Raw genomic sequence first — 27700 nt, 5'->3', positions numbered from 1 at the left:
GTGGATGAAGAAAGCACAGGAGATACAGCAGCTGGCTGACAGCCATGATGTGCGAGGATTCTTCACCGCAGTCAAAGCCACCTAGGGCCCAAACACCCAAGGCCCCACCCCACTGCTGGCCAAGAATGGGGAAACACTCATCAAGGACACCGAGGCAGCCAGGGCCCGCTGGAAGGAGCATTTCAAAGATCTCCTCAATCGAGTGTCCTCGACTCCATCCCGCAACATGCTACCCGCCACCACCTCAGTAAAACCCCAGCCCTGTACGAGGTAGAAAAAGCCATAAGACAGCTTAAGAACAACAAGGCTACAAGAACGGATGGAATCCCCACTGAGGCACTGAAGTATGGCGAAGAGGCACTGTTGGTGCAAATTCATGACCTCATCTCTCTCATCTGGAGGGAGGAGAGCATGCTGGGATATCTCAGAGATGCAGTGATCATGACCATCAAAAAGGGCCACATTACAGCAAAATTCTAACGGGGCAAAGTGTGTTAAAAAGACAAGCCTGAAGGCTCTGTGCCTCAATGCAAGGAGTATGCGTAATAAGGTGGACGAATTAACTACGCAGGCAGCAGTTAACGAATATGATATAATTGGTATCACGGAGACATGGCTCCAGGTGACCAAGGCTGGGAACTCAACATCCAGGGGTATTCAACATTCAGGAAGGATAGACAGAAAGGAACAGGAGGTGGGGTAGCGTTGCTGGTTAAAGAGGAAATTAAGGCAATAGTAAGGAAGGACATTAGCTTGCAGGATGTGGAATCTGTATGGTTGGAGCTGCGGCATACGAAAGGGCAGAAAATGCTAGTGGGAGTTGTGTACAGACCACCAAACAGTAGTACTGAGGTTGGGGACAGCATCAAACAAGAAATTAGGGATGCGTGCAATAAAGGTACAGCAGTTATCATGGGCGACTTTAATCTACATATAGGTTGGGCTAACCAAACTGGTAGCAATATGGTGGAGGAGGATTACCTGGAGTGTATTCGGGATGGATTTCTTGACCAATATGTTGAGGAACCAACTAGAGGGCTGGCCATCCTAGACTGGGTGATGTGTAATGAGAAAGGACTAATTAGCAATCTTGTTGTGCGAGGCCCCTTGGGGAAGAGTGACCATAATATGGTAGAATTCTTTATTAGATGGAGAGTGACACAGTTAATTCAGAAACTAGGGTCCTGAACCGAAGGAAAGGTAACTTCGATGGTGTGAGACGTGAATTAGCTAGAATAGACTGGCAAATGTTACTTAAAGTGTGGACGGTGAATAGGCAATGGCAAACATTTAAAGATCCCATGGATGAACTTCAACAATTGTACATCCCTGTCTGGAGTAAAAATAAAACGGTGAAGGTGACTCAACCATGGTTAACAAGGGAAATGAAGGATTGTGTTTAATCCAAGGAAGAGGCATATAAATTTGCCAAAAAAGGCAGCAAACCAGAGGACTGGGAGAAATTTAGAATTCAGCAGAGGAGGACAAAGTGTTTAATTAGGAGGCAAATAGAGTATGAGAGGAAGCTTGCTGGGAACATAAAAACTGACTGCAAAAGCTTCTATAGATATGTAAAGAGAAAAAGATTAGTGAAGACAAACATAGGTCCCTTGCAGTCAGAATCAGGTGAATTTATAATGGGGAACAAAGAAGTGGCAGACCAATTGAACAGATACTTTGGTTCTGTCTTCACGAAGGAAGACACAAATAACCTTCCGGAAATACTAGGAGACAAAGGGTCGAGTGAGAAGGAGGAACTGAAGGAAATCCTTATTAGTTTATGAAATTGTGTAAGGGAAGTTGATGGGATTGAAGGCCAACAAATCCCCAGGGCCTGATTGTCTGTATCCCAGAGTACTTAAGAAAGTGGCCCTAGAAATAGTGCATGCATTGGTGATCATTTTCCAACAGTCTATCAACTCTGGGTCAGTTCCTATGGACTGGAGGGTAGCTAATGTAACACCACTTTTTAAAAAAGGAGGGAGAGAGAAAACGGGTAATTATAGACCGGTTAGCCTGACATCAGTAGTGGGGAAAATGTTGGAATCAATTATTAAAGATGAAATAGCAGCCCATTTGGAAAGCAATGCCAGGATCGGTCCAATTCAGCATGGATTTATGAAAGGGAAATCATCCTTGACAAATCTGCTAGAAAATTTTGAGGATGTAACTAGTAGAGTGGACAAAGGAGAACCAGTGGATGTGGTGTATTTGGACTTTCAAAAGGCTTTTGACAAGGTCCACACAAGAGATTGGTGTGCAAAATTAAAGCACATGGTATTGGAGGTAATGTACTGACGTGGAGAGAGAACTGGTTGGCAGACAGGAAGCAGAGAGTTGGGATAAACAGGTCCTTTTCAGAATGGCAGGCAGTAACTAGTGGGGTGCCACAGGGCTCAGTGCTGGGACCTCAGCTATTTACAATATACATCAATGATGTAGATGAAGGAATTGAGTGTAATATCTCAAAGTTTGCAGATGACACTAAGCTGGATGGTGGTGTGAGCTGTGAGGAGGACGCTAAGAAGCTGCAGTGTGACTTGGACAGGTTAGGTGAGTGGGCAAATGCATGGCAGATGCAGTATAATGTGAATAAATGTGAGGTTATCCATTTTGGTGGCAAAAACACTAAGGCAGAATATTATCTGAATGGCAGCAGATAAGGAAAAGGGGAGATGCAACAAGACCTGGGTGTCGTGGTACATCAGTCATTGAAAGTTGGCATGCAGGTACAGCAGGCGATGAAGAAGGCAAATGGTATGTTGGACTTCATAGCTAGGGGATTTGAGTATAGGAGCAGGGAGGTTTTACTGCAGTTATACAGAGCCTTGGTGAGGCCTCACCTGGAATACTGTGTTCAGTTTTGCACTCCTAATCTGAGGAAGGACGATCTTGCTATTGAGGGAGTGCAGCGAAGGTTCACCAGACTGATTTCCGGGATGGCAGGACTGACATATGAGGAGAGACTGGATCGACAGGGCCAGTATTAACTGGAATTTAAAAGGATGAGAGGGGATCTCATCGAAACATATACAATTCTGATGGGACTGGACAGGTTAGATGCCGAAAGAATGTTCCTGATGTTGGGGAAGTCCAGAACCAGGGGACACAGTCTAAAGATAAGGGATAAGCCATTTAGGACTGAGATGAGGAGAAATTCATCACTCGGAGAGTTGTTAACCTGTGGATTTCTCTACCGCAGAGAGTTGTTGATGCCAGTTTGTTGGATATATTCAAGAGGGAGTTAAATATGACCCTTACTGCTAAAGGGATCAAGGGGTATGGAGAGAAAGCAGGAAAGGGCCATGATCTTATTAAATGGTGGTGCAGGCTCGAAGGGCCGAATGGCCTACTCCTGCACCTATTTTCTATTTTTCTATGTTTCTAAAAGGGGACAAGTTTGACTGCGGCAACTACAGAGGAATCTCCCTGCTATCAGCCACTGGGAAAGTCATCACTAGAGTCCTCCTCAACCGTCTTCTCCCTGTGGCTGAGGAGCTCCTCCCGAAGTCACAGTGGGGATTTCGTCCCCTCCGGGGCACAACGGACATGATTTTTACAATGTGACAGCTGCAAGAAAAATGCAGGGAACAGCGCCAGCCCTTATACATGGCCTTCTTCGAACTTACAAAGGCCTTTGACACCGTCAACCGCAAGGCTCTATGGAGCGTCCTCCTCCGTTTTGGATGCCCCCAAAAGTTCGTCACTATCCTCCGCCTGCTCCATGACGACATGCAGGCCGTGATCCTTATCAATGGATCCATTACAGACCCAAACAACGTCCGAACCGGGGTCAAGCAGGGCTGCGTCATCGCCCCAACCCTCTTCTCAATCTTCCTCGCTGCCATGTTCCATGTCACATTCAACATGCTCCCCGCTGGAGTGGAACTAAACTACAGAGCCAGTGGGAACCTGTTCAACCTTCGTCGTCGCCAGGCCAGATCCAAGACCGTCCCAACCTCTGTCATCGAGCTACAGTACGCGGACGACACTTGCGTATGCACACTTACAGAGGCTGAACGCCAAGTCAAAGTCGACATATTCACTGAGGCGTATGAAAGCATGGGCCTTACACTAAACATCCGTAAGACAACGATCCTCCACCAACCTGTCCCTGCCGCACAGTACTGCCTCCCAGTCATCAAGATCCACAGCATGGCCCTGGACAACGTGGACCAGTTTCCCATTCTTCGGGAGCCTCTTATCAACAAGAGCAGACATTGGCGATGAGATTCAACACCGCCACCAGTGTGCTAGTGCAACCTTCGGCCACCTGAGGAATTCGAGGACCAGGCCCTCAAATCTGCCACCAAGCTCATGGTCTACAGGGCTGTAGTAATACCCGCCCTCCTGTATGACTCAGAGATATGGACCGTGTATAGTAGACACCTCAAGTCGGTGAAGAAATACCATCAACGATGTCTCCGCAAGATCCTGCAAGTCCCCTGGAAGGACAGATGCACCAAAGTTAGCGTCCTCGACCAGGCCAACAACCCCAGCATTGAAGCACTGACCACACTTGATCAGCTCCGCTGGGCAGGCCACATTGTTCGCATGCTAGACACAAGCAAGCGCTCTACTCGGAACTTGTTATGTATGCATGCCAATGATATAATGATGTACTGAACACTAGACCTGAATGTACCTTCACCCTGTATATACCTTACCTGTACACCAGAGGGTGCTGCTGCTAAGGGTCACCTGTACACTGCAGGTAACCCAGTATAAAAGGGAGCTCACTCTTGGTGTCCTCACTCTCGGAGCTGCAATAAAGAATTACAGTCTGTACAGTTCAAGTGCCATAACCCTGCCTCATGGAGTCATTAACAGAGTGCCTACATACACAATAACAAGCAAAGAAGTCACGAATCCCACACACAATGTGTCTAATCTCAGCAACTTCCAACAATTCACTGATGGGAAAGATTGGGACGCCTTCGTGAAAAGGTTAGAACACTTCTTCATTGCCAACGACCTGGATGGGGACTCACCGGCCACACTGGCGAACAAGCACGGGGCCATCCTGCTTAGCAGTTATGGGCCCATCATCCACGGCCTCATCAGGGACCAACTAGCCCCAGTGAAAAAAACAACCAAGAGCTATGGGGAGCTCGTAACCCTGATACAGGAGCAACTGAAACCCAAAGAAAGCATCCTCACAGCCAGCCACCGGTTTTACACTCGCCTGCGACCTGAAGGCTAAGAAATTGCTAAGTATGCTGCAGATTTAAGAAGGTTGGCTGCACCGTGTGATTTTGGCGACCACCTCACTGAAGCACTAAGGGACATATTCGTCATCGGAATCGGCCACGAGGGCCTCCTCCACAAACTGCTGTCTGCTGACATCACAGTCATCCTGCAGAAGGCAATTAAAGTGAACCAGGCCGACATGAGTTCGGTCGGCGACTCCAAGCGAATACTGACCCACACCCAGGATTCTAAACCGACGAGCGCAGTGAACAGAATGCCGACTTTCAAAGGCAGAAATGCTGCCCCGAGTCCCGCAACCCTGAGTCCACCACATGGGGCCAACCGGCTAGCCCCGTGCTGGTGCTGTGGAGGAAACCACAGAGCCCACCAGTGCCGCTACAAAGACTATACCTGCAAAGGCTGCAACGCGAAAGGTCACCTTCAGAGAATGTGCAGAAAAAGCTTTACTCACCGCGACGCTGAAGAGTTGGCTGATCACCTGGGCTCCGACACTGATGAAAACGAAGCAGATCAACCCCTGGAAGAAGATTATGGAATTTATATCTGCTCCATCGAGAGTTCTCCGTGGAAGATGGAAGTAGACATCAACAGAGTTCCAGTTTCGATGGAGATCGACACAGGGGTGAACAGAGCAGCATTGGAGGAGTGACGCGTGGCACCGAGCAGCGAACCGGATTGGAAGGCCCTTTAAAGGAGACCGGTAACCCAAACAAATTAAAGGGACAGTTTCACTCTAGGCACAGCGATGCCCAGGACTTTAAAGTTAAAAATGCAGTGAGCGAATGCAGGTATGCTCATGTAACGCTGAATTGTGATGTCGGAGTAACTGATGAAAAAATTGTAATGAATGCTTGTGAAAGTGATGTTAAGAACAAGTTTGTACTGTTAAATGACAGAAATTTTAATATGACAAATGTAACCCTGTATGGAGACACCGATATATAAGAAAGTGATGTAAGTGCTAAAAGTAATAATGTAAAGAGAGATAACAGTGTAGAATCGACTATGTATGGTCTGTGCCAAGGTGTCATGTATGGAGAAAGAAGACTGTTAAAGGACACCGGGTTCTACAGGTACAATGTAAATAGAAACATAGAAACATAGAAAATAGGTGCAGGAGCAGGCCATTCAGCCCTTCTAGCCTGCACCGCCATTCAATGAGTTCATGGCTGAACATGAAACTTCAGTACCCCATTCCTGCTTTCTCGCCATACCCCTTGATCCCCCGAGTAGTAAGGACTTCATCTAACTCCCTTTTGAATATATTTAGTGAATTGGCCTCAACTACTTTCTGTGGTAGAGAATTCCACAGGTTCACCACTCTCTGGGTGAAGAAGTTTCTCCTCATCTCAGTCCTAAATGGCTTACTCCTTATCCTTAGACTGTGACCCCTGGTTCTGGACTTCCCCAACATTGGGAACATTCTTCCTGCATCCAACCTGTCTAAACCCGTCAGAATTTTAAACGTTTCTATGAGGTCCCCTCTCATTCTTCTGAACTCCAGTGAATACAAGCCCAGTTGATCCAGTCTTTCTTGATAGGTCAGTCCCACCATCTCGGGAATCAATCTGGTGAATCTTCGCTGCACTCCCTCAATAGCAAGAACGTCCTTCCTCAAGTTAGGAGACCAAAACTGTACACAATACTCCAGGTGTGGCCTCACCAAGGCCCTATACAACTGTAGCAACACCTCCCTGCCCCTGTACTCAAATCCCCTCGCTATGAAGGCCAACATGCCATTTGCTTTCTTAACTGCCTGCTGTATCTGCATGCCAACCTTTAATGACTGATGTACCATGACACCCAGGTCTCGCTGCACCTTCCCCCTTCCTAATATGTCACCGTTCAGATAATAGTCTGTCTCTCTGTTTTTACCACCAAAGTGGATAACCTCACATTTATCCACATTATACTTCATCTGCCACGCATTCAAATGCCAGAGATATCCCCCTGTGGGAGACCCCCAGGTCCAGCGGGCTACCTGACCATGTAGCCTGGACTTTTGGGACTAATGTGATGTCCCAGGAAGAGCTCACACACACCCAGTGGGAGCAGACCCACTGCAGGGACAGCGGTCAATGGGCAGCACAGCCACCACCACTGGCAACCTGCCCCAGATCGGCCCTACACCCCCTGGCCACCAGGGCCAGCACCAGTAGCGGGAGGCCAGAACCCTCCAGCTTTCCTGACGATCCCTGGGATGACCAGACTTCCACCACCAATGGAGGACAAGGAGGCCACACAGCCCTGTGGCCCTGCCCACCACCAAACACCATCGCTTGCCCACTCTACAGTGTATGTACCCTACCCACTGCACTGGCTCCACCACTGAGGAATTCTCCAACAGTGATACCCACATGGTCTGTGTGTGAGGGGGGTGGGGGGTAATGGATGAGGGCAGCCTCAAGCACAGGGATCACACCTGGCACCCACACAACCCTCACCACAACCTCCCACAGCCCACTACTGATAACCTCCACAGGTCATAGCAATAAGGACTTGGAAAAGGCTTAGGCGGGTGTGTTGTTATGTATACAAGCCAATAATGTAATGATGTACTGAACACTAGACCTGAATGTACCTTCACCCTGTATATACCTTACCTGTACACCAGAAGTTGCTGCTGCTGGAGACCGAAGGGTCACCTGTACACTGCAGGTAACCCAGTATAAAAGGGAGCTCACCTCTTGGTGTCCTCACACTAGGAGCTGCAATAAAGGACTACAGTCTATACAGTTCAAGTGCCATACCCCTGCCTTGTGGAGTCATTAACAGAGTGTCTACATACACAATAGAACTCCTTCACGGCAAACGAGCCAAAGGCGGGCAGAGGAAACATTACAGGGACACCCTCAAAGCCTCCCTGATAAACTGCAACATCCCCACCGACACCTTGGATTCCCCGGCCAAAGACCGCCCTAAGTGAAAGAAGTGGACCCAGGAGGACGCTGAGCACCTCGAGTCTCATCGCCGAGAGCATGCAGAAATCAAGCGCAGGCAACGGAAAGAGCATGTGGCAAACCAGTCCCACCCACCCTTACCCTCAACGACTGTCTGTCCCATCTGTGACAGGGTACCTGTGGTTCTCGTATTGGACTGTTCAGTCACCTAAGGACTCATTTTTAGCAAGTCTTCCTCAATTCCGAGGGACTGCCTATGATGATGATAGTCACAGATTGATTTCTACTGGCTGTTGCTGAGTCTGTAGAAGTGTTTGGTGGTTTGTACAGTTATTTCAAGTTGCTAAATGCTACAGGGAGTAAGGTCCTACAAATTCCCTGGGAGCACAGGCGCACCAACATCAGTGTCCTCATCCAGGATAACATCTCCAGCATTGGAGCACTGACCACACTTGATCAGCTCCGCTGGGCAGGCCACATAGTTCGCATGCCAGACACAAGACTCCCAAAGCAAGTGCTCTACTCGGAGTTCCTTCACGGCAAACAAGCCAAAGGTGGGCAGCAGAAACACTACAAGGGCACCCTCAAAGCCTCCCTGATGAAGTGCAACATCCCCACTGACACCTGGGAGTCCCTGGCTGAAGACCGCCCTAAGTGGAGGAAGTACATCGAGAGGGGGCTGAGCACCTCGAGTCTTATCGCCGAAAGCATACAGAAATCAAGCGCAGAGAGCGGAAAGAGCATGCGGCAAACCAGTCCCACCCACCCCTTTCCTCAACGACTATCTGTCCCACGTGTGACGGAGTCTGTGGCTCTCGTATTGGACTCTTCGTCCACCAAAGAGCTCACTTCAGAAGTGGAAGCAAGTCTTCCTCGATTCCGAGGGGCTGCCTATGATGATGGTGTGGCAATACTGAGGGACGTCCTGACTTCAAAGATTCTGCACAGACCAAGACATGAGTGCAGCAGTAGGCATTCCACTTGGCCTACAGCATGACAGGGAGCATGAGCTGATGTGACACGAATCAGGACAAGCTGCGGGAAGAGGGAGGAGAAGAAAGTGGAGAAGGGCTCTCAGCAGGAGGCTATATCCGCCCAGGGCGTTCAGGAAGCAATACTCCCAGCTGAACTTCAGTGAGGAACAGTGTGTCAGATGTCTACGCTTCAGCAAGGACGTCCTCACTGAAATCGGCCACCTGCTGCAACCACAACTGCAACCTGTGGGGAGCGGGTGGGTAAGTGGAGCTGAGTCCACCGCTAGATCAGCCATGATCTTGTTGAATGGCGGAGCAGGCTCAAGGGGCTAAATGGCCTACTCCTGTTCCTAATTCTTATCTTCTTATATTCTTATGTTCTAACCTCAGACAGGGCGAGGTTCGCTTTGTCAGTGACTGTGAAGGGCATGAGGCCATGAACAGTTATGCGTCGGGTTCCTTCCAGGCTGGAGCAGGAGATATTTTGCAACATCTCCCAGTTTGCTGCGCACTGTTGCATAAGGGAGGTAACTGAGGCTCTGTATTCCAAGAGAGTTGAATACATTTCCTCCTCTTTAGCCAGAGAGCAGCAGGCAAGGTGTGCACATGGCATCACGAGGATTACAGACTTCCCCATGTCATTGACTCCACGCACGTCGTTTTAGAAGCATAGAAATATAGAAAATAGGTGCAGGAGTAGGCCATTCGGCCCTTCGAGCCTACACCACCATTCAATAAGATCATGGCTGATCATTCGCCTCAGTACCCCTTTCCTGCTTTCTCTCCATACCCCTTGATCCCTTTAGCCATAAGGGCCATATCCAACTCCCTCTTAAATATATTTAACGAACTGGCATCAACAACTCTCTGCGGTCGAGAATTCCACAGGTTAACAACTCTCTGAGAGAAGAAGTTTCTCCTCATCTCAGTCCTAAATGGCTTACCCCTTATCCTTAGACTGTGACCCCTGGTTCTGGACTTCCCCAACATCGGGAACATTCTTTCTGCATCTAACCTGTCCAGTCCCGTCAGAATTGTATATGTTTCTATGAGATCCTCTCTCATCCTTTTAAATTCCAGTTAATACAGGCCCAGTCGATCCAGTCTTTCCTCATATGTCAGTCCTGCCATCCCGGGAATCAGTCTGTGAACCTTCGCTGCACTCCCTTAATAGCAAGAACTTCCTTCCTCAGATTAGGAGACCAAAACTGTACACAATACTCCAGGTGAGGCCTCACCAAGGCTCTGTATAACTGCAGCAAGACCTCCCTGCTCCTATACTCAAATCTCCTAGCTATGAAGTCCAACATACCATTTGCCTTCTTCACCACCTGCTATAGCTGCATGCCAACTTTCAATGACTGATGTACCATGACACCCAGGTCTCTTTGCACCTCCCCTTTTCCTAATCTGCCGCCATTCAGATAATATTCAGCCTTCATGTTTTTGCCACCAAAGTGGATAACCTCACATTTATCCACATTATACTGCATCTGCCATGCATTTGCCCACTCACCTAACCTGTCCAAGTCACTCTGCCGCCTTTTAGCATCCTCCTCACAGCTCACACCGCCACCCAGCTTAGTGTCATCTGCAAACTTGGAGATATTATACTCAATTCCTTCATCTAAATCATTGATGTATATCGTAAATAGCTGGGGTCCCAGCACTGAGCCCTGCGGCACCGCACTAGTCACTGCCTGCCATTCTGAAAAGGACCCGTTTATCCCAACTCTCTGCTTCCTGTCTGCCAACCAGTTCTCTATCCACGTCAATACATTACCCCCAATACCATGTGCTTTAATTTTGCACACCAATCTCTTGTGTGGGACCGTGTCAAAAGCCTTTTGAAAGTCCAAATACACCACATTCACTGGTTGTCCCTTGTCCACTCTACTAGTTACATCCTCAAAAAATTCTAGAAGATTTGTCAAGCATGATTTCCCTTTCATAAATCCATGCTGACTTGGACCGATCCTGTCACTGCTTTCCAAATGCGCTGCTATTTCATCTTTAATAATTGATTCCACTGAATGTTAACTCAGAGATTTACCGCGACCAAAAGGAGTTGCACTACCTTAATGTCCAGCTGGTGTTCATACTCAACGAATCTTGCAGGTGAATAGCCGATATCCTGGCAACAGTCATTGAGTCACCACGACAAACCAGAGGGTGGCTACTGGGCAACTGGTGCTACCTGTTAACAACATGGTTCATGCCTCCGGTGCACAACTCACGCACATGTAGGCAGCATTCATTAAACAAAAGCTATGCTACCACAAAAAATATCATCGAGCAGATCATTGGTGTGTGAAGCAATGCTTCCGCTGCCTGGACTGCACTGGAGGATCCCTGCAGTACCCAGCAGAGCGGGTGTCGAGATTCATGGTGGTCTTCTGCATGCTGCACAACCTCACCATCATGAGGGCACAGGCCTTGCCATCACCCATACTGTTATCTATGTGATAACTCGATAGACTGAATATTGTAAACTAACACATGTACGAACCTGGCTCTGCTTTATTCGGGCCCAAAAAGTGATCACATTACATGATGGCTTGCCTGTTATACCTGGGCCGCACACACGTGCGTACAGCCCGATGACCTCCGACAGTGGCGCCACCTTGTGGCTAGTAACTCCAAGCATACACACATGACAATATCTCCCTTTAAGATATTAGCAACAGTCTTTTTTACAAATTGAGACACTCCGGGGCTTTCTGCTCCCGAGTTGATCATCTCAGTTCATCTCCAGCCTTGGGCGAGTGTTCTGAGTCTGTTATGACTAGGGGCTGGGTAGCCGATCTGATGGGAGTGGCAATGACCATGTCAGGGATTGAAAGTCCAGATTCATTGATGACAGCGGAGTCCTCTGATGACTGAGGGTAGGTTGGTTGGTCATTGAGTGTGTCTTCCTCAGACTGTTCCAGTTCATCTGTGTGCCACAGCTTTATCTGATCAACATGTTTCCTGCATGTTTGCCCATTCTTGAGCTTTATGATAAACACTCTGTTACCCTCCTTGGCTGTAACAGTACTGGCGATCCATTTGGGACCTTGACCATAATTTAGTACATACACAGGATCGTTAACCGAAATGTTGCATGACACAGCAGCGTGATCATGATACCACTGCTGACTTAAAGTCTGTATTCAACATGATTATTCAAGTCAGGATGGACAAGAGAGAGCCTGGTCTTGAGACCTCTCTTCATCAATAATTCAGCAGGGGGGACCCCGGTAAGTGTGTGGGGTCTTGTCCTGTAACTAAGCAGTATGCATGACAAGCGAGTCTGCAGTGAACCTTGAGTTCCACGTTTCATACTCTGCTTGATAGTTTGGACAGCACGCTCTGCTTGTCCATTAAATGCGGGTTTGAATGGTGCTGACCACACATGTTTGATACCATTGAGTTTCATGAACTCTTGAAACTCCAGACTAGTGAAGCAAGAGGTCCATTGTCGCTTACAATGATATCGGGCAGACCATGAATGGCAAACATGACATGAAGACTCTCAATGGTAGCAGTGGATGTACTGGATGACATGATTATACACTCTACCCACTTGGAATATGCATCCACCACAACTAAAAACATCTTTCCCAGGAAGGGACCTGCAAAGTCGATGTGGATCCTGGACCATGGTTTAGATGGCCATGGCCACAGATTCAGCAGTGATTCCGCTGGTGCTTTACTTAGCTGCATGCAAGTGTTGCACTGATGCACACATGATTCCAGATCAGAGTCAACTCCAGTCCACCATACATGAGACCTGGCAATGGCTTTCATCATGACAATACCGAGATGAGTGCTATGTAGATCATGTACAAATTCTCTCTGCCTTTCTTAGGCATAACAACACGATTACCCCACAGTAAACAATCTGACTGAATGGATAGTTCGTCTTTGCAACAGTTGTAAGGTTTGGTCTCATCACCCATTTTCTTGGGTGTGGCAGACCAATCACCACTAAGGATACGATGTTTCACAACTGATAATATCGGGTCCTGGCTGTCCAGGTCTTAACTTATTGAGCCGTGACTGGGGTTCCTTCACTTTCAAAAGCATCCATGACTAACAGTAGGTCTGCAGGTTGTGGCATCTCCACCTACGGTGTGGGCAACGGCAGACGGCTCAGTGCATTGTCACAATTATCAGTGCCAGGTCTATGGCGAATGACATAATCATAGGCAGATAATGTCAGCGCCCACCTCTGGATGCGGGACGATGCTTTGGTATTGATACCTTTGTTTACCGAAAAAAATTAAATGAGTGGATTGTGATCTATTTCCAGTTCAAACTGAAGACCAAACAGGTACTGATGTATCTTTTTAACCCCATACACACAGGCTAATGCTTCTTTTTCTACTATACTATAGGCTCTTTCCGCCTTTGACAAACCTTTAGAAGCATACGCAACAGGTTGTAGTTTACCCAACTCATTAGCTTGTTGGAGCACGTAACCAACTCCATATGACGAAATATCACAGGCCAATACTAGACACTTACACGGACCATAATGTACCAACAGTTTGTTAGAGCAAAGCAGATTAGTAGCTTTCTCAAAAGCTCTGTCTTGAGACACACCCCAAACCCAGTTGTCACCTTTTCTTAGCAGCATGTGCAGTGGCTCTAATAAAATGCTCAATCCAGGTAGGAAATTACCAAAGTAGTTGAGTAGACCAAGGAACGAAGGCAGCTCCATCACATTCTGAGGCTTGGGCACATTTTTGATGGCCTTGGTTTTCGAGTCCGTAGGCCTGATGCCGTCAGCAGCAACTTTCCTCCCCAGGAATTCAACTTCAGGTGCCATGAAGATGCACTTCGAGCGTTTCAGTCTGAGTCCCACTTTGTCCAGATGATGTAGAACCTCTTCCAGGTTGTTCAGATGTTCAGCGGTGCCACGACCTGTGATCAGGATGGCATCTTGGAACACGACGATTCTAGGGATGGACTTCAGTAGACTCTCCATGTTCCTCTGAAATATGGCTGCAGTCGAGCGAATTCCGAAGGGACACCTGTTATAGATAAACAGTCCTTTACGAGTGTTAATGCACGTAAGTTTCTTCCATGTCTCGACCAGCTCCTGTGACATGTAGGCCAACGTCAGATCCAATTTAGTGAACAACTTCCTCCCGGCTAGCATTACAAACAGGTCATCAGCCTTCGGTAACAGGTATTGATCCTGTTTCACACCTTAGTTAATCGTAACCTTATAGTCTCCACAAATCCTGACAGTGCCATCATTCTTCAACACAGGAACAATGGAGCTGGCCCATTCGTTAAATTCAACCAGTGATATGACCCCTTCACGCTGGAGTCTGTCCAGTTCAATTTCGACCTTCTCCCTCATCATGTACGGAACCGCCCAAGCTTTATGATGGCCGGGTCTTGCATCTGAGACCACGTGGATCTGCACCTTGGCTCCCATGAATTTGCTGATGCCTGGTTCAAACAGCGAGAGAAATTTGCTCAGCACTTGAGCACATGGAGTATCATCCTTCGACGACAATGCTTTGATATCGTTCCAATTCGATTTGATTTTTTCTAGCCAATTCCTGCCAAACAGCATTGGACCATGGCCTGGAACAATCCATGATGGTAAATCGTGAACCACACCATCATACAACACCTTGACTACTGCACTGCCAATCACCATTATGAGTTCTTTAGTGTACGTACGCAACTTTGCATTGACTGGACTCAGCTTAGGCCTCACACAGCATGTCGAATGTCCTCTGACTCATTATTGATTGACTCGCACCCGTATCCAATTCCATCGGTACCGGCACACCGTTAAGTTTCACATTAATCATTATCGGTTGGCTCTTTGGTAGGAATGAATACAGTCCATACACTTCCTCCTCTGGTATCTCAGATTGCATATCTGGATCCCCGCTATACTGGCCATCATCCTCCACGTGGTGTGTCGCAGCACGCTTGCTCAGTTGCGGACACATGCGCTGGAGATGCCCCAGTCTTGAACAGCCTTTACAAATGTACTGTTTAAACTGACACTGATGAGGTCGATGATTGCCCTCACAATGCCAACACGGTGAAATCGGATTCATTCACGTTAGCGGACTTCGGGCAGCCACAGGTTTCGCATACGCAGTCGCGTAGGCCCTGCCATACGCAGCTCTGCCAAATGACGATACAATCTTGTTTACAGTACTTGCCGAGTTATGATTTTCTGATGATATCTGCTTTAAGTTTTTGTCTGTCGTCAGGCATGCCTGGGCAATTGTGATGGCCTTGCTCAAATCCAGCGTCTCCGCCGCCAGTAGCTTAAACAGGATCACCTCGTGGTTGATGCCGATTACAAAGAAGTCCCGCAGCATGTCTCCCAACGTGTTTTCGAACTTACACGGTCCAGCTAGACGTCTTAGGTCGGCAACGAATTCCGACACATTCTGGCCCTCAGAATGAACGTGCTTGTAGAATCGATATCGTGAGATGATGATGCTTTCTTCTGGTTTGAGATGGTCACGTACCAGAGCACACAATTCCTCATAGTCCTTGTCCGTTGGACTTGCAGGTGAGAGAAGATTCTTTATGAATCCATAGATTTTTGGACCATAAACCGTGAGGTAGACCGCCCTGCGCCTAACTGCGTCAGTGGGTTCCTCCATTTTGTTGGCCACGAAGTACTGGTCCAGGCGAACTCAAAATCTGCCCAGTCCTCTCCCTCCATGAATCTCTCCAGAATTCCAATTGTACTCATTTTTGCATGCGAAGGTTCTTAAGTTACCTCGTCGTCAAATGTTATATATGTGATAACTCGATAGACTGAATACTGCAAATTAACACAGGTATGAACCTGGCTCTGCTTTATTCGGGCCCAAAAAGTGATCACATTACATGATGACTTGCCTTTTATACCTGGGCCGTACACACGTGTTACAGCCCAATGACCTCCAACAGTGGCACCACTTGTTGGCCAGTAACCCCAAGCATACATACATGACACATACAGTGACCAACTGAGGAGCAGGAAGAGGAGGAGCAGGAACAGGAAGGAAAACAGGAATAAGAAGGGAGGAGTTAACCCAGAAAGCCCATTTCTGGCCGGGCTGTCTATGACCGACTCATTCGGCTGTGATACCAGTAAATGCAACCGTAATTTTACATTCACCAACAGTCCCACACTTTATCTTTCCTCTGTCACTGACCATCACAGCGTCTACTTGGCCGCAACACAAAACAAACAATCTAAACCACATTTATAAATTAAATCATGCCATTTGCATACAAGCGTCAACTAATCACCCTTGTACATCCTCTTAGTGCCTGTCTTCCCTGTGCCTTTACCTGTTCTAGTCCTCCTACACAGTGCTACCCCAGTGGCTGCTGAGTTTCAGTGGAAGAGATGACCTTGGAGGATGACCTTGAGCAGCTCTGGTCCTAGAAGGCCCGGCTTTGGACTGCACCATCTCAGCAAGGGCGATAGCAGTCTGTGCTGGCTGACAAGCAGTGGCAAGGGCACTGGCAGATTGCAAGGGTGATAGGACGAATGCTGACATCCTGAGAGTGAAGTGGATTAATGAGTGTGGTGCAATGTGTTTGGGTGCTGTGCCTGTCATGGTTGAATAGCTAGCAATGTGTGCAAACTATGAGATGTGGGTGTGAGGCTTACAGCAGTGCTAAGTGTGAGGGTGAGGTGAAGCTATGAATGTGAGGTATGCGTTGTGATTGAAAGAGATTGTTTGTACGTGAGTGATGAGGGTGTGGTGCATTGGGCTGTGTGTGAGGCTGCTTGTGAGTTGGTGGGATATGGCATTTGAAGATGAATTCACTGACCTTGACCACTCGTGTGCGGTCATTGAACTATTTGAGGCACTGCATCCAGGTCCTCGCGGCTGGACTTCTGGCATTGATAGTCAGGGCTAATAATTCTCACTGCCTTCACAATGTTTGTCTGGAGGGCCTCCTGGCCCCTTGCGGATAGAGGACCTCTTTCATCCTCTCCACCTCCTCCACAAAGGCCTTCAGTGCAGTGTCTGAGAACCTTGGAGCACGCCCTGTTACACCATAATTCAGTGTTATTCTTGCACACACCCTCTTCCCCAGCCACATCTAGCACCTGCTCCAGCCAGAATACATATCCCCTTTCAGAGCTGCAGGTTGGCTTTAATTAGTGCAGGCTGGCTTTAAGTGGTGCGAGCATTGCACTAACTTGGGGCCCCTGTTGAGGCATTGAGCCATTGAACAGCATGTTTAGAGCTTCCACAATGCTACAATAATTTGAATTAGCAGGCAGCACAGGCTAATCTCGCATCGCAATACCCGCGCCCATTTTTGGAGGCTATCAAATTTAGCCCCCGCCGTTTTTGGAGACAGACATCTTCAAGGGTCTCACAAGTTGCAGTCAGATTTCCATTACCTGCAAATCTGACGGACATGATTAGGAGTAACAACAGGAACAAAAGTAGAGTGGAGATTGATGCACGGAGCTCACGGGTCTCTGTTTAAACACAGTTCTCGCAGGATTCTTAGTTACATATGAAAGTGTCTTAAAGTTTCCCTCGGATTCCTTTGGCCCCCTTAGGGAGATAAGGGGCTGATGGCCCCCTCTTGCTACAGTACTCCCTCCATACCACAAGGCTGCAGTCGTAATGATGAAGAAGGAGAGGTTGCTCACACCAGTTCCATTTCAATCAGCAACTCCAGAAACACCCAGCGCCCAGAACATTAATATTTGGTGCCGTTTCAAAAGCTGTTCTTTTGACTGACATTTTCTTCACCACAATATTATTATTTCTGCCAAGCACAGTGAGTGATGGGGATCAGCAAATGGTTGACAAGTGTAACAGATTTTTATGTGATTTCAAGCACCCTTTCTAAAGATTTATGCTTCACATTTCCCTTCCTTTGCCTGCATTGCTGCCTGAGTTATGGTTGTGTGCCTTAGTCAGACAGAGTCTATGTAAATGTGACATTTTAATGTAACATCACATTGTTACTTTGAAATGTTTCATACAGCTACATTTTAAACCAGCAGGATTCAAAGTGATGTGGAAAAAGGTTTAGCTTCACAAGCCCTTTTTTTGGAGAGTGCTTACATCTTTTATTTTGATGAACTGATTTGAACTACGGCCATAAGTCTCCGCTTCACCTCATTGCCCCTCGGAATAGTGGGGAAGCTGCATGGTTCTCATAAGAAAGAACAAACTTGTATTTTCAGTCTACTCTTAATTCAAAGGCACCTAATTCAAGTTATCTGATCATTTGAATTTTTTTTACCTCTAAGGGCCCGAATTTGGTGAAGGACTCCACCCGCCCAAGTGCCGGTGAAAGGAACGCCGATGGCTGCCGAGGTACCCGATGGTACTTTGGGCGGGGGTTTTCATCAAAAAGGTCCTTCAAAGGACGGCAGGCGGCAAATGAGGGACTTGCGCCGCCAATCTGGGCGGCAGCCGGCGGGAGCTCCCAATCTCGGCGGCAAAGTTGCTTGCCGCCCAAGTGCCGCCGAGGATGGAGTCGGGCCCACGGAGGGTCGAAGACCTCCAAAGAAAAAGCATTATAAAAAAACATGTCGGAACGCCTTCAGGGGACCCCCATGCAGGGAAGTCCCTGTAAAGGAAAATATTAAAAAATGTTTACTCGCCTTTTTTTTCATACCTATCGTCGGGGCCTCCTCGCAGCGGACCACCCCTGTCCTGGCGCTGACTCCTGCCGACTGCCGCCTGCACCAATCTGGCATCTCGGCGGGCGGGAGTCCACTTAAGCCACTCGGCCGTCCGTTGACGTCGGTGGGCGGCTCCCGACAGCTCTCCCTCTTGTGTATGCATGCCTGTTTACTGTGTGGTGTCTGCAACACTGTTATTTCACATTGAATGTACCCTTGTACTGCACACACCTTACCGGTACACCCAGAGGGTGCTGCTGCTGGAGACTCAGGGGTTGCCTGCACACGGCAGGTAACCCAGTACAAAAGAGAACTCACAGCTAGTTCTCGGCACACAGGAGCTGCAAATAAAGGACTACAGGACCACACAGTTTAAATATCATACCCTGCCTTGTGGAGTCATTACTAAAGGTGCCCACATACACTACAACTGGCGACTGGAATATGGGATCACGAACTACACGCTCAACATGTCTAACCTCAGCAACCTTCACCAATTTACAGAGGGGGAAGATTGGGATGCTTTTGTGGAAAGATTGGAACACTTCTTTATAGCCAACGACCTGGACGGGGACACACCGGTCACACTACCGAACAAACGCAGGGCCATCCTGCTTAGCAGTTGTGGGCCCACTATCTACGGTCTCGTCAGGGACTTACTAGCCCCGGAGAAGATAACCACCAAGAGCTATGAGCAACTTGTAACAATCATACAGGAACAACTAAAACCGAAAGAAAGCATCCTCACAGCCAGGCACCGGTTCTACACTTACCGGCGACCTGAGGGCCAAGAAATTGCCAAGTATGCTGCACACTTAAGAAGACTAGCTGCACCGTGTGATTTTGGCGACCACCTTAATGAAGCACTAAGGGACATATTCGTCATTGGAATCGGCCACGAAGGCCTCCTACACAAATTGCTCTCGGCTGACATCACGGTCACCCTGCAGAAAGCAATTCAAGTGAGCCAAGCCGACATGGTTTCGGCCAGTGACTCCAGGCGAATACTGACCCAGGACTCTAAACCAGCGAGTGCAGTGCACCGCATGGACACTTCCAAAGGCAGAAATGCTGCCCCGAGTCCCGCAACCCTGAGTCCGCCACATGGGACAAACCGGCTAGCCCCGTGCTGGCGCTGTGGAGGAAACCACAGGGTCCACCAGTGCTGCTACAAAGGCTATGCATGCAAAGGCTGCAAAGAGAAAGGGCACCTTCAGAGAATGTGCAGAAAAGGCTGTACTCACCGCGTCTCTGATGAGTTGGCTGATCACCGGGGCTCCAACACAGATGAAGATGAAGCTGCTCACACCCTGGAAGAAGAGTATGGAATCTTTACCTGCTCCATCGGAAGTTCTCCGTGGATGATGGAAGTGGACATCGACGGGGTCCCAGTCTCCATGGAGATCGACACAGGGGCGAGCCAGTCTGTGATGAGCCAAATGACCTTTGAAAAAATTTGGGTGAATCCTGCCACTCGACCAAAACTGTCTCCTGTCCAGGCAAAGCTGCTCACCTATACCAAAGGTAAAATCCAAATCGTTGGCAGTGTAGACGTCCAGGTCTCCCAGGACGGTGTGTTGAACAAACTCCCCCTGTGGATTGTAGCCGGCGACGGTCCCACACTGCTGGGCAGGAATTGGATGAACCGGGTCCACATCAAGCGAAGTGGCCCTGTGGAAGAAAAGACCACCACAGCCCTCCTGCAGGAAAGCCAGGAAATGGCTGCAGCACCAGCAGCACAAGGAGAAACACTTGTAATCAAAATGACCAATGCCATGCCACCAGTGAGCATGGAGGAGCAAAGATGCGATTAAAGGGTGCAAGTATGAAAATGTATGCAATGTAACAATGAATTGCGATGCTGGTTTAACTAATGTGACTAATGATATGAATGCAGGTGTCAATAAGGTTAAGAGCAAGTTTATTATGCTTAACAGTAATGATAGAGATTGTGTTACCATGTAACCATGTCTGTTGAAAACAGGACACCCAAAAGTGATGCAAATGCTAGAATGTATAATACAGGCTCGACTATGTGTGATCAGAGCCAAGGTGTCAAGAATACTGATAGAACACTGCCAAATGGGCGGTCGACCCGTACGCTCCTTCAGTCAGTCACACAAAGGTCAAAATCGACCTAATTGGCCACTACTGAGCCATACAGAGCAGGAACATCCCAGATTGCCCCGGTCTGAACTGAGTTACATGATCTCATCCAATTGGTCTTACACAATTGGGCTCAGGCAGCGTGCCTGATCCACTGAAGGGAAAATTCAATGAGAGTCCCTACACCCGCTCCCTATCCAGGGGGCCCTTGCGAGACGGGGAGCGAGTGTGAGGACAAGATCGACTTGCACTGTAATTCCCCCGTTCACGTTCGAACAGCCTGCTTGCACTCAGGTTTCATACATGAAAAATAGCCACTGGGATGAGGTGACAGTGAGTGAATGATGCCTATAGAATAAGATCCCAACGAAAAGTCAACGCCTTCAGAAAAGGAGGGGAAAAAAATCAGAAGGGTGAAAAATTGGAAAGAAGCTCTCCTACCTGATTTTTTTTTGGGCGGGGTGGGGGGGTAGGTGGGGAAAGAGATAGAATAAAAACAGCAGAACTTAGAAGTGCATTCGCAATAACTAGGATTAAAAATCCACATTATTCTGAAGATAGGACACTGGAAGCTGTGTCAAAGTGAATTAAACAGGATCTGATACTTTCTCTTCCATACTTCAGCCTCCAGCTCATCAGTCATGTCCGTGTGCTGCACGTCAAGGGATCAGATCAAATGTTCTCTTTTCCCTTTCTTTTGGTTAAATACATAAACGAAACATGGGTCAAACACATTTTTTCATTTCTTCTGTGATCTCCATGGATAGGGCTAAATTACGATGATGGCAACTTCTGTTTGAGAGGAAATAAAGAAAAAAAGCTCTCTAACCAGGGATCATCTTAAAAATGTTTTCCAGCTGTTGAGAGAAAGGTTTGTTATTGGTCAGGTAATTTTTTTTAAGTCTAGTGACTAATTGATCTCCTGTGTGTCACAAACGAAATTTTAAGAAGTCTCCCTTCCTGTAACTGCATGTCTCTGCTTTTTTCCCCACTCTCTAATTCTTTCTATGCTTCTCTTTAATTCTTTCCGCATCCGTCTCACTAATTGTTTCAGTATCCCTCTCTCTAATTGTTTCTGTACCCTGCTTTCTAATTTACTTCGGGTCCCACTTTCTAATTAGTTCTGTGTCCTTGTCTGTTTTTCTGTTCCATTCTCTCGGACCTGGTAGAAACTGGATGGGCGGGCAGTTAATATGACCGCAACGAGTCTCTCTCTCTGTCTCTTCCCCGCACCGCACCCAGTCCGATCCCATTGCCTTCTGGCAGGGTGATATTTTAACCTGCCTTTTTGAGCAGGCAAACAGCACACCCTGCGGAAGGCAACAGTCTGCTAAATATACAGTTCAGGCTCCGCTTATGTCATCGGAGCCTGTCAGCAATGTTAACCCAAGGCCTGCATGGAGAAGCGGACGTGGTTTTCCTGCCAGGCCAACCAGTGGGCAGGCAGATCTGGGGCCTGAAGGGACCCAGAAAGGTCAATTATTTTTAATTGATGTTTTGTTTCCTCGTGGGCTCGGAGTAGCAAGAATGTTCCTCCGATCCCCACAAGGGAACCTTGGGCCCCTCCCCTGCCCCAGGCTTCCCTTCCCAATCCCTGACCATAAGGACCACCTGACTCAACGCCCACCTCACCTCATGTTGGGGACCCTCCCTTCAGGACCATGAGGACAGCCTCCTGCCACCTGAAGTCACACTCCCAGCCAGCTAGCACTTCACGGCCGGTTCAGGCAGGAGATTGACGGGGCCGATGTAAATGAGTTAAAATCTCCCATCCAGCTTGGTCCCCGCCTGTATGACTCCCACTGGGTGCTAAAATCAACCCTTTAGTCCCTTCCCAATATTCCCTGAAAAAAAAAATCAAGCAGTTTAGTAATCTATCTTTTAATTCTTCAAGCTCTCTTCTCAACTAACATTGACCTACCTACCTTTAAAAGATGCTAATTGACCCCTAAACAAATACCTTCTCCGTGGCTGGAATTGCCTTTACCTGGGCAGGTCGGGTGTGGGCGGTCAACGCAACGGGTCGCAACCCCGTGCCTGCTTCCATCCCGCTGCAGAAATCGACTCTGCGATAATGAGGCCTGTTAAGCCCACCCTGCACGTTACCCGACCCTATTAAGTGGTGCGAGTCTGATGACATCATTGATGACATGTTTTCAGCTGGGATATTTAAAGGAGCCATGGCCACATTACATCTGGGAGTGTGCAGGCAGCACACTGGAGGTTTTCATTGCTCCAAACAGATCAGCACCCAGCATCTCCAATGACTTCCTCCATAAGCTTGTGGAAGGAGTCAGAGAATGCAGAGAGGTCCTCTTCCCTTCCAATGGGCAGAAGAGACCTCCCCAGGAGACAAAATGAGTGTGGCTCCAAATCACAGTGGAGATCAACAGCAGCGATGTGTTCAGGAGGACCTGGGTGCAGTACCAGAAATGTTTCAACCGTCTCAATAGAAAGGTGAGTACAAAGCCACACTCAACCTCATCCTGCTGTGCCTCTCATCACATCCCCATCTCGCTGCCTTCCCAATCCTACTCCTGCACATCCTTACTCACACTGACATACCTTGCATGTCCACCCATTCCTCTCTATCTACATTATCACATGCCCAAATTACTAACCACCCCTCACACTCAGCCTCATCCTAATGTAATCATACCAACTAACAAAACATAGGGAGGCCACTTGGCATCGCCACCCCAATCCATCTTAATCTTCATCTAAAGATGTAATCCATCCATTCCTTACACTCATTCCATCAATCTCACTCAACCTGCTCTTCTTTCCCTCCTTGCAGGAGAAGAGAGCTCACAATAAGAGAGAGAGGGAGAGAACTAGAGGTGGCAGTCCATTATTTGCCACCCTCACAACGGCAAAGGAGGCTGCGGTGGGAGACGAAGAGAGGGAGACATCTCAGCAACCTGGTGACAGAATGACATCTCATTCAGCTACATGGCATACATCAATCACTCATATGGAGACTGATGTCAGTGTATGGTAATCATGAGCCTAATGGTATCTGTACCCGTTCTTCATATGGCATATCTAACTCATCTCTTTACTCTCCCACAGATCCATCAAGAGCCCTCCCCACTGTCCAGGAGGAAGAGCAAGATGACTCCTCAGAGGAGCCTCCAGCCTCTGAGGGCAGAAAATCACCAGCCATGAGCGTACCAGCACTAGCGTAGAGACACACACCTCGGTGGACTCACGTGAGATAGAGTGGTGTTATCACCGGGTCCATCACAAGTCATAAGTGAGCAAGAACAGATGTTGGAGACAGAGACAGCAGTGGAGACTGCTGGCCAGAGGGCACAGGACACTCCCAGCTCTGCTCAGCTGCATGCAGACCCTGAGCCTCGGGAACCATCCAGAAAGAAGTGCAGGAGGCTCTGACTGGTTTTGCAACCGCGATGTCTGCAAATGTTCATAAATGGAGGCATCTATCTCCAACATGAGTATCTTGTCGCAGGCAATGGTGACTATAGGCTCTTCCGTGGATAGGATAGCCACCTGCATGGAGCAGCTAATGCACCACTTACAGGAGCACAAGGTCTCTATGGAGAATGGATGGCTATCTATGGAACATAGTAGGTAGAGGTTCATAGACTTCCTATCTAGGAGGGATATCAGCATTGACATCGGTCCTCATGGCCCCAATGATGTGCAGCTCTCCAGCTCCTTGCTAGCAGGGAAGTGCAGGTGGCCCATGAGAGGGATGGTGGTGGTGAGAGGACTCATGGAAGTAGGGGGTCCTGTCAAAGTGTTTACACTTCTCCCCCATTGCCACCCCCTCAGTCAGAACCTCAGATGGCTCTTCAGACTGTGATGGCCAAGTCTGCCCCTGCAGGGGAAGCAGACTTTGGCAGGGCCATTAGAGGCTCCAAAACCCAGAGGACGCCTGCCAAGAGTGTCTAAGCAATCCTAGAAGTGAGCAGGCTGCCTCTATCTCTGCTGAAGCCACAGGGGTGGCACCTCATAGAAGCACATGGAAGAGAAAGATGACACACAAATAGATTCACAAGGGTAGCCACTTGAGTGTTTTGGTCAATGTTAATGGCATGTTTCCATTAATATATTGTCAACCATTAAAATCTTTATTTTCACCACTTTCCCGTCTTTGACAGATTTGTGTGCATCTTTGGAAGTGGCTTAGTGAGTTGCAGTGAATGGTGAGACATAACGGTATCTCCAGCAATGGTGGTCAGTGTGAAAGGAATGGCTTTGTTGTTGTAGGGATCCTTTATGGTGTTGCTGTGGGGTGGTGCCAACCTGGCGCAGCATGTGGCAGCCATATATGTGTACTGTGTAAAGTTAGGTAAATCTGGACATGATGAGGCCATCCCAATGTGCTCGGGTGTGGTTGGATCTGGGCCGCGGTTCCTGCTCCTCCTCATTTTCCAGCTGATGCTCCTCCTCCTCCTCTGAAGAGGCTGTGCGCTCAGTACCTTACTCCTCATGGCGGAGCAGGCTCGAGGGGCTAGATGGCCTACTCCTGTTCACTAATTCTTATGTTCTCATGCAGCGCTGTGTTGTGCAGGGCGCAGCAGACCACGATGATTCTGAAGACCATGACTGGTGCGTATTAAAGGGCTCCTCCAGATCTGCCAAGGCATCTGAAGCACATTTTGCGCATGTTTATTGCCTGCCCTATAACACATGTGGCTTTCATTATATCTCTCCTGGGCCTCAGTAGTTGGCCTCCTAAAGGGTGTTATGAGCCACGTCTGCAGTGAATAGCCCTCGTCTCCAAGCAGCCAGACGGAAATTCTGTTTGGAGGAGTAACGAGCTGAGGGAGGGTGGACGGGCAAAGGATGAAAGAGTCATGGCCGCTGCCAGGGAATTTGGCACACACAAGTATGATTATCTGTGTATGGTTACAGACGAGCTGCACATTGAGGGAGTGGAAGCTTTTGCAGTTGACAAGGTCCCTGCCTTATGATGGGGTGCCCTGGTGGCCACATGTGTGCAGTCGATGACACCCTGCCTCCGTAGGAAGCCAGCCAGAGTGGAAAAGCCGATGCCTGCTCAGTATCACTGGTGTTAGCAGTGGCAAAGTTGATATAATTGGCTGGCTTGTCAAAGAGGGCATCGGTGACCTGTGTGATTCATCTGTGGGCGGCTGACTGCACCTCAAATTTCTGCTGCACATCCCTGGCAGGAGCCTGAGGTGAAGAAGTTCAGGGTGCTGGTGACTTTGACATCCACTGGTAAGACATGTCCACCCGTTCCTCTGGGCTGCAGGACTTGCTTGAGCAACGTGCAAATGTCTGCGATGACCTGGCGCGATAGCCTGAGCCTCCTTTAGCACTGCTGCTCAGTCACGTTGAGGAAGCCCATCCTCTGCCTGTACACCCTGTCTTCGGGGTATCACCTCCGGTGTGCTAGAGCCCTGCGCTGATACCCTCTGTCCTGTGCAGCATCAGGTGGTTGAGAAGGTTGCTGGTGTTGTCGCTGCTGCTCTTGTGTGCCCGGTGCTGCTGGTATTGGGGCTCATCGTGGTCTTATTCTGAGGACCAAGGTGAGACAGCATAAACGGCACCCATCATGCTGATGGAATAGATGACAAGTCAAGTAGAGATCAGAGGAGCAAGCTGTCAATGGAGTGATAGATTGTAACAATGAGGCGAGACTGGATGGTGACTTTGCTGGAAACACTTGCAGCCTCTAAAAAAACTAAATGTAGGCTGAGAATGCAGCCAGCAACAGCTCTGCCTGAGGTATGTGATCAGCTGTGAGGTATTATAATACATTTCACGCTGTCATGTAATCAGCTGGATCAATGGCCACTCAACTCCCGCCTCAGGCTGACATATGTGGTTCCCGAGCTGCGTGAGTTCTGTGGGCAGCCAGGGAAATTCGAAAGGTAGGCTGAAAAAGACTCTGAAGGCTCTGACAGTAACCTAGTAAAATGAGCTTGCCCACCTCTGCCGGTTGGGTCGCTGCCGCACTGGTAAACGTGCCCGAGGGAAATCCGCGTGGGGGCGGGATGACGGCGGGGTCCCGACCCGCTCCAACTTTTTTCAAAGTTCCCACTTGACCCGCCTCCAATCATGCCGCAAGGAACCCAGAATATTCTGGCCCGTGAGTCTGTTACAAACGTCAGTGTCCAGTGAGGGAAAAAAAGTTGTTTCTTCTAAATATGAATTATTATGAAGGTTATGCTGATCGGGTTAAATGAAGAGGGGTGGAAGGAGGCTTGTTTGAGCATAAACACCTGTATGGACTAGTTGGGCTGAATGGCGTGTTTCCATGCTGTACATTCTATGGAGTTCTATGGAATTTCCTCTCACGCCTCTAGGAGCAAGCACCTGCCAAAAGACAGATTTTCACCAGGGGAACATCGTGCCTAGGGTAATGACTTGAACCCGCAAATGTATGGTCAGTCTCAAGTCACATCAGGCTTGTGCCCAGGTGGGAGAGAAAACAAAATCATTCCTCTAATATTTATGCACCTCTACAAATGTGTAGCTCTGTTCTATTCATCCAGCACATGCACAACCATATGCTCCAGTTAAGAACACTCCCTGGATGCAAACCCAACTACGTCCCGGGTTTGGCCACATCCACATGTTCCTTTCATGCTGGGAATGTATCTTCTAGTCCACATTCATTGTTCAAATTAAATAGCTTGCTTACTTTACCTTACTTAAAACTTTCATTATTGTTTCTTAATTTTCATTCCTGCAGAAGAAGACCTTTATGCTTTGTCCCCGAGGCCTGGAATCATCTGAGTCACTCTTCTTTGAACTCTTTCCACTGCATTTATATCCTTTTTGAAGGAAGGGACAGGGTCTGAATAAACCAGAGGGGCACCCTTGGAGTTGGCATGAAGGAGGGAGTGAGTGAGTGGGTGGAAGTGGGCAGATGTTCAGTGGAG

The sequence above is a fragment of the Pristiophorus japonicus genome, chromosome 6 (assembly GCF_044704955.1).
Source record: "Pristiophorus japonicus isolate sPriJap1 chromosome 6, sPriJap1.hap1, whole genome shotgun sequence".
Lineage (NCBI taxonomy): Eukaryota > Metazoa > Chordata > Chondrichthyes > Pristiophoridae > Pristiophorus > Pristiophorus japonicus.
Note: the sequence above shows the minus strand (reverse complement) of the source record.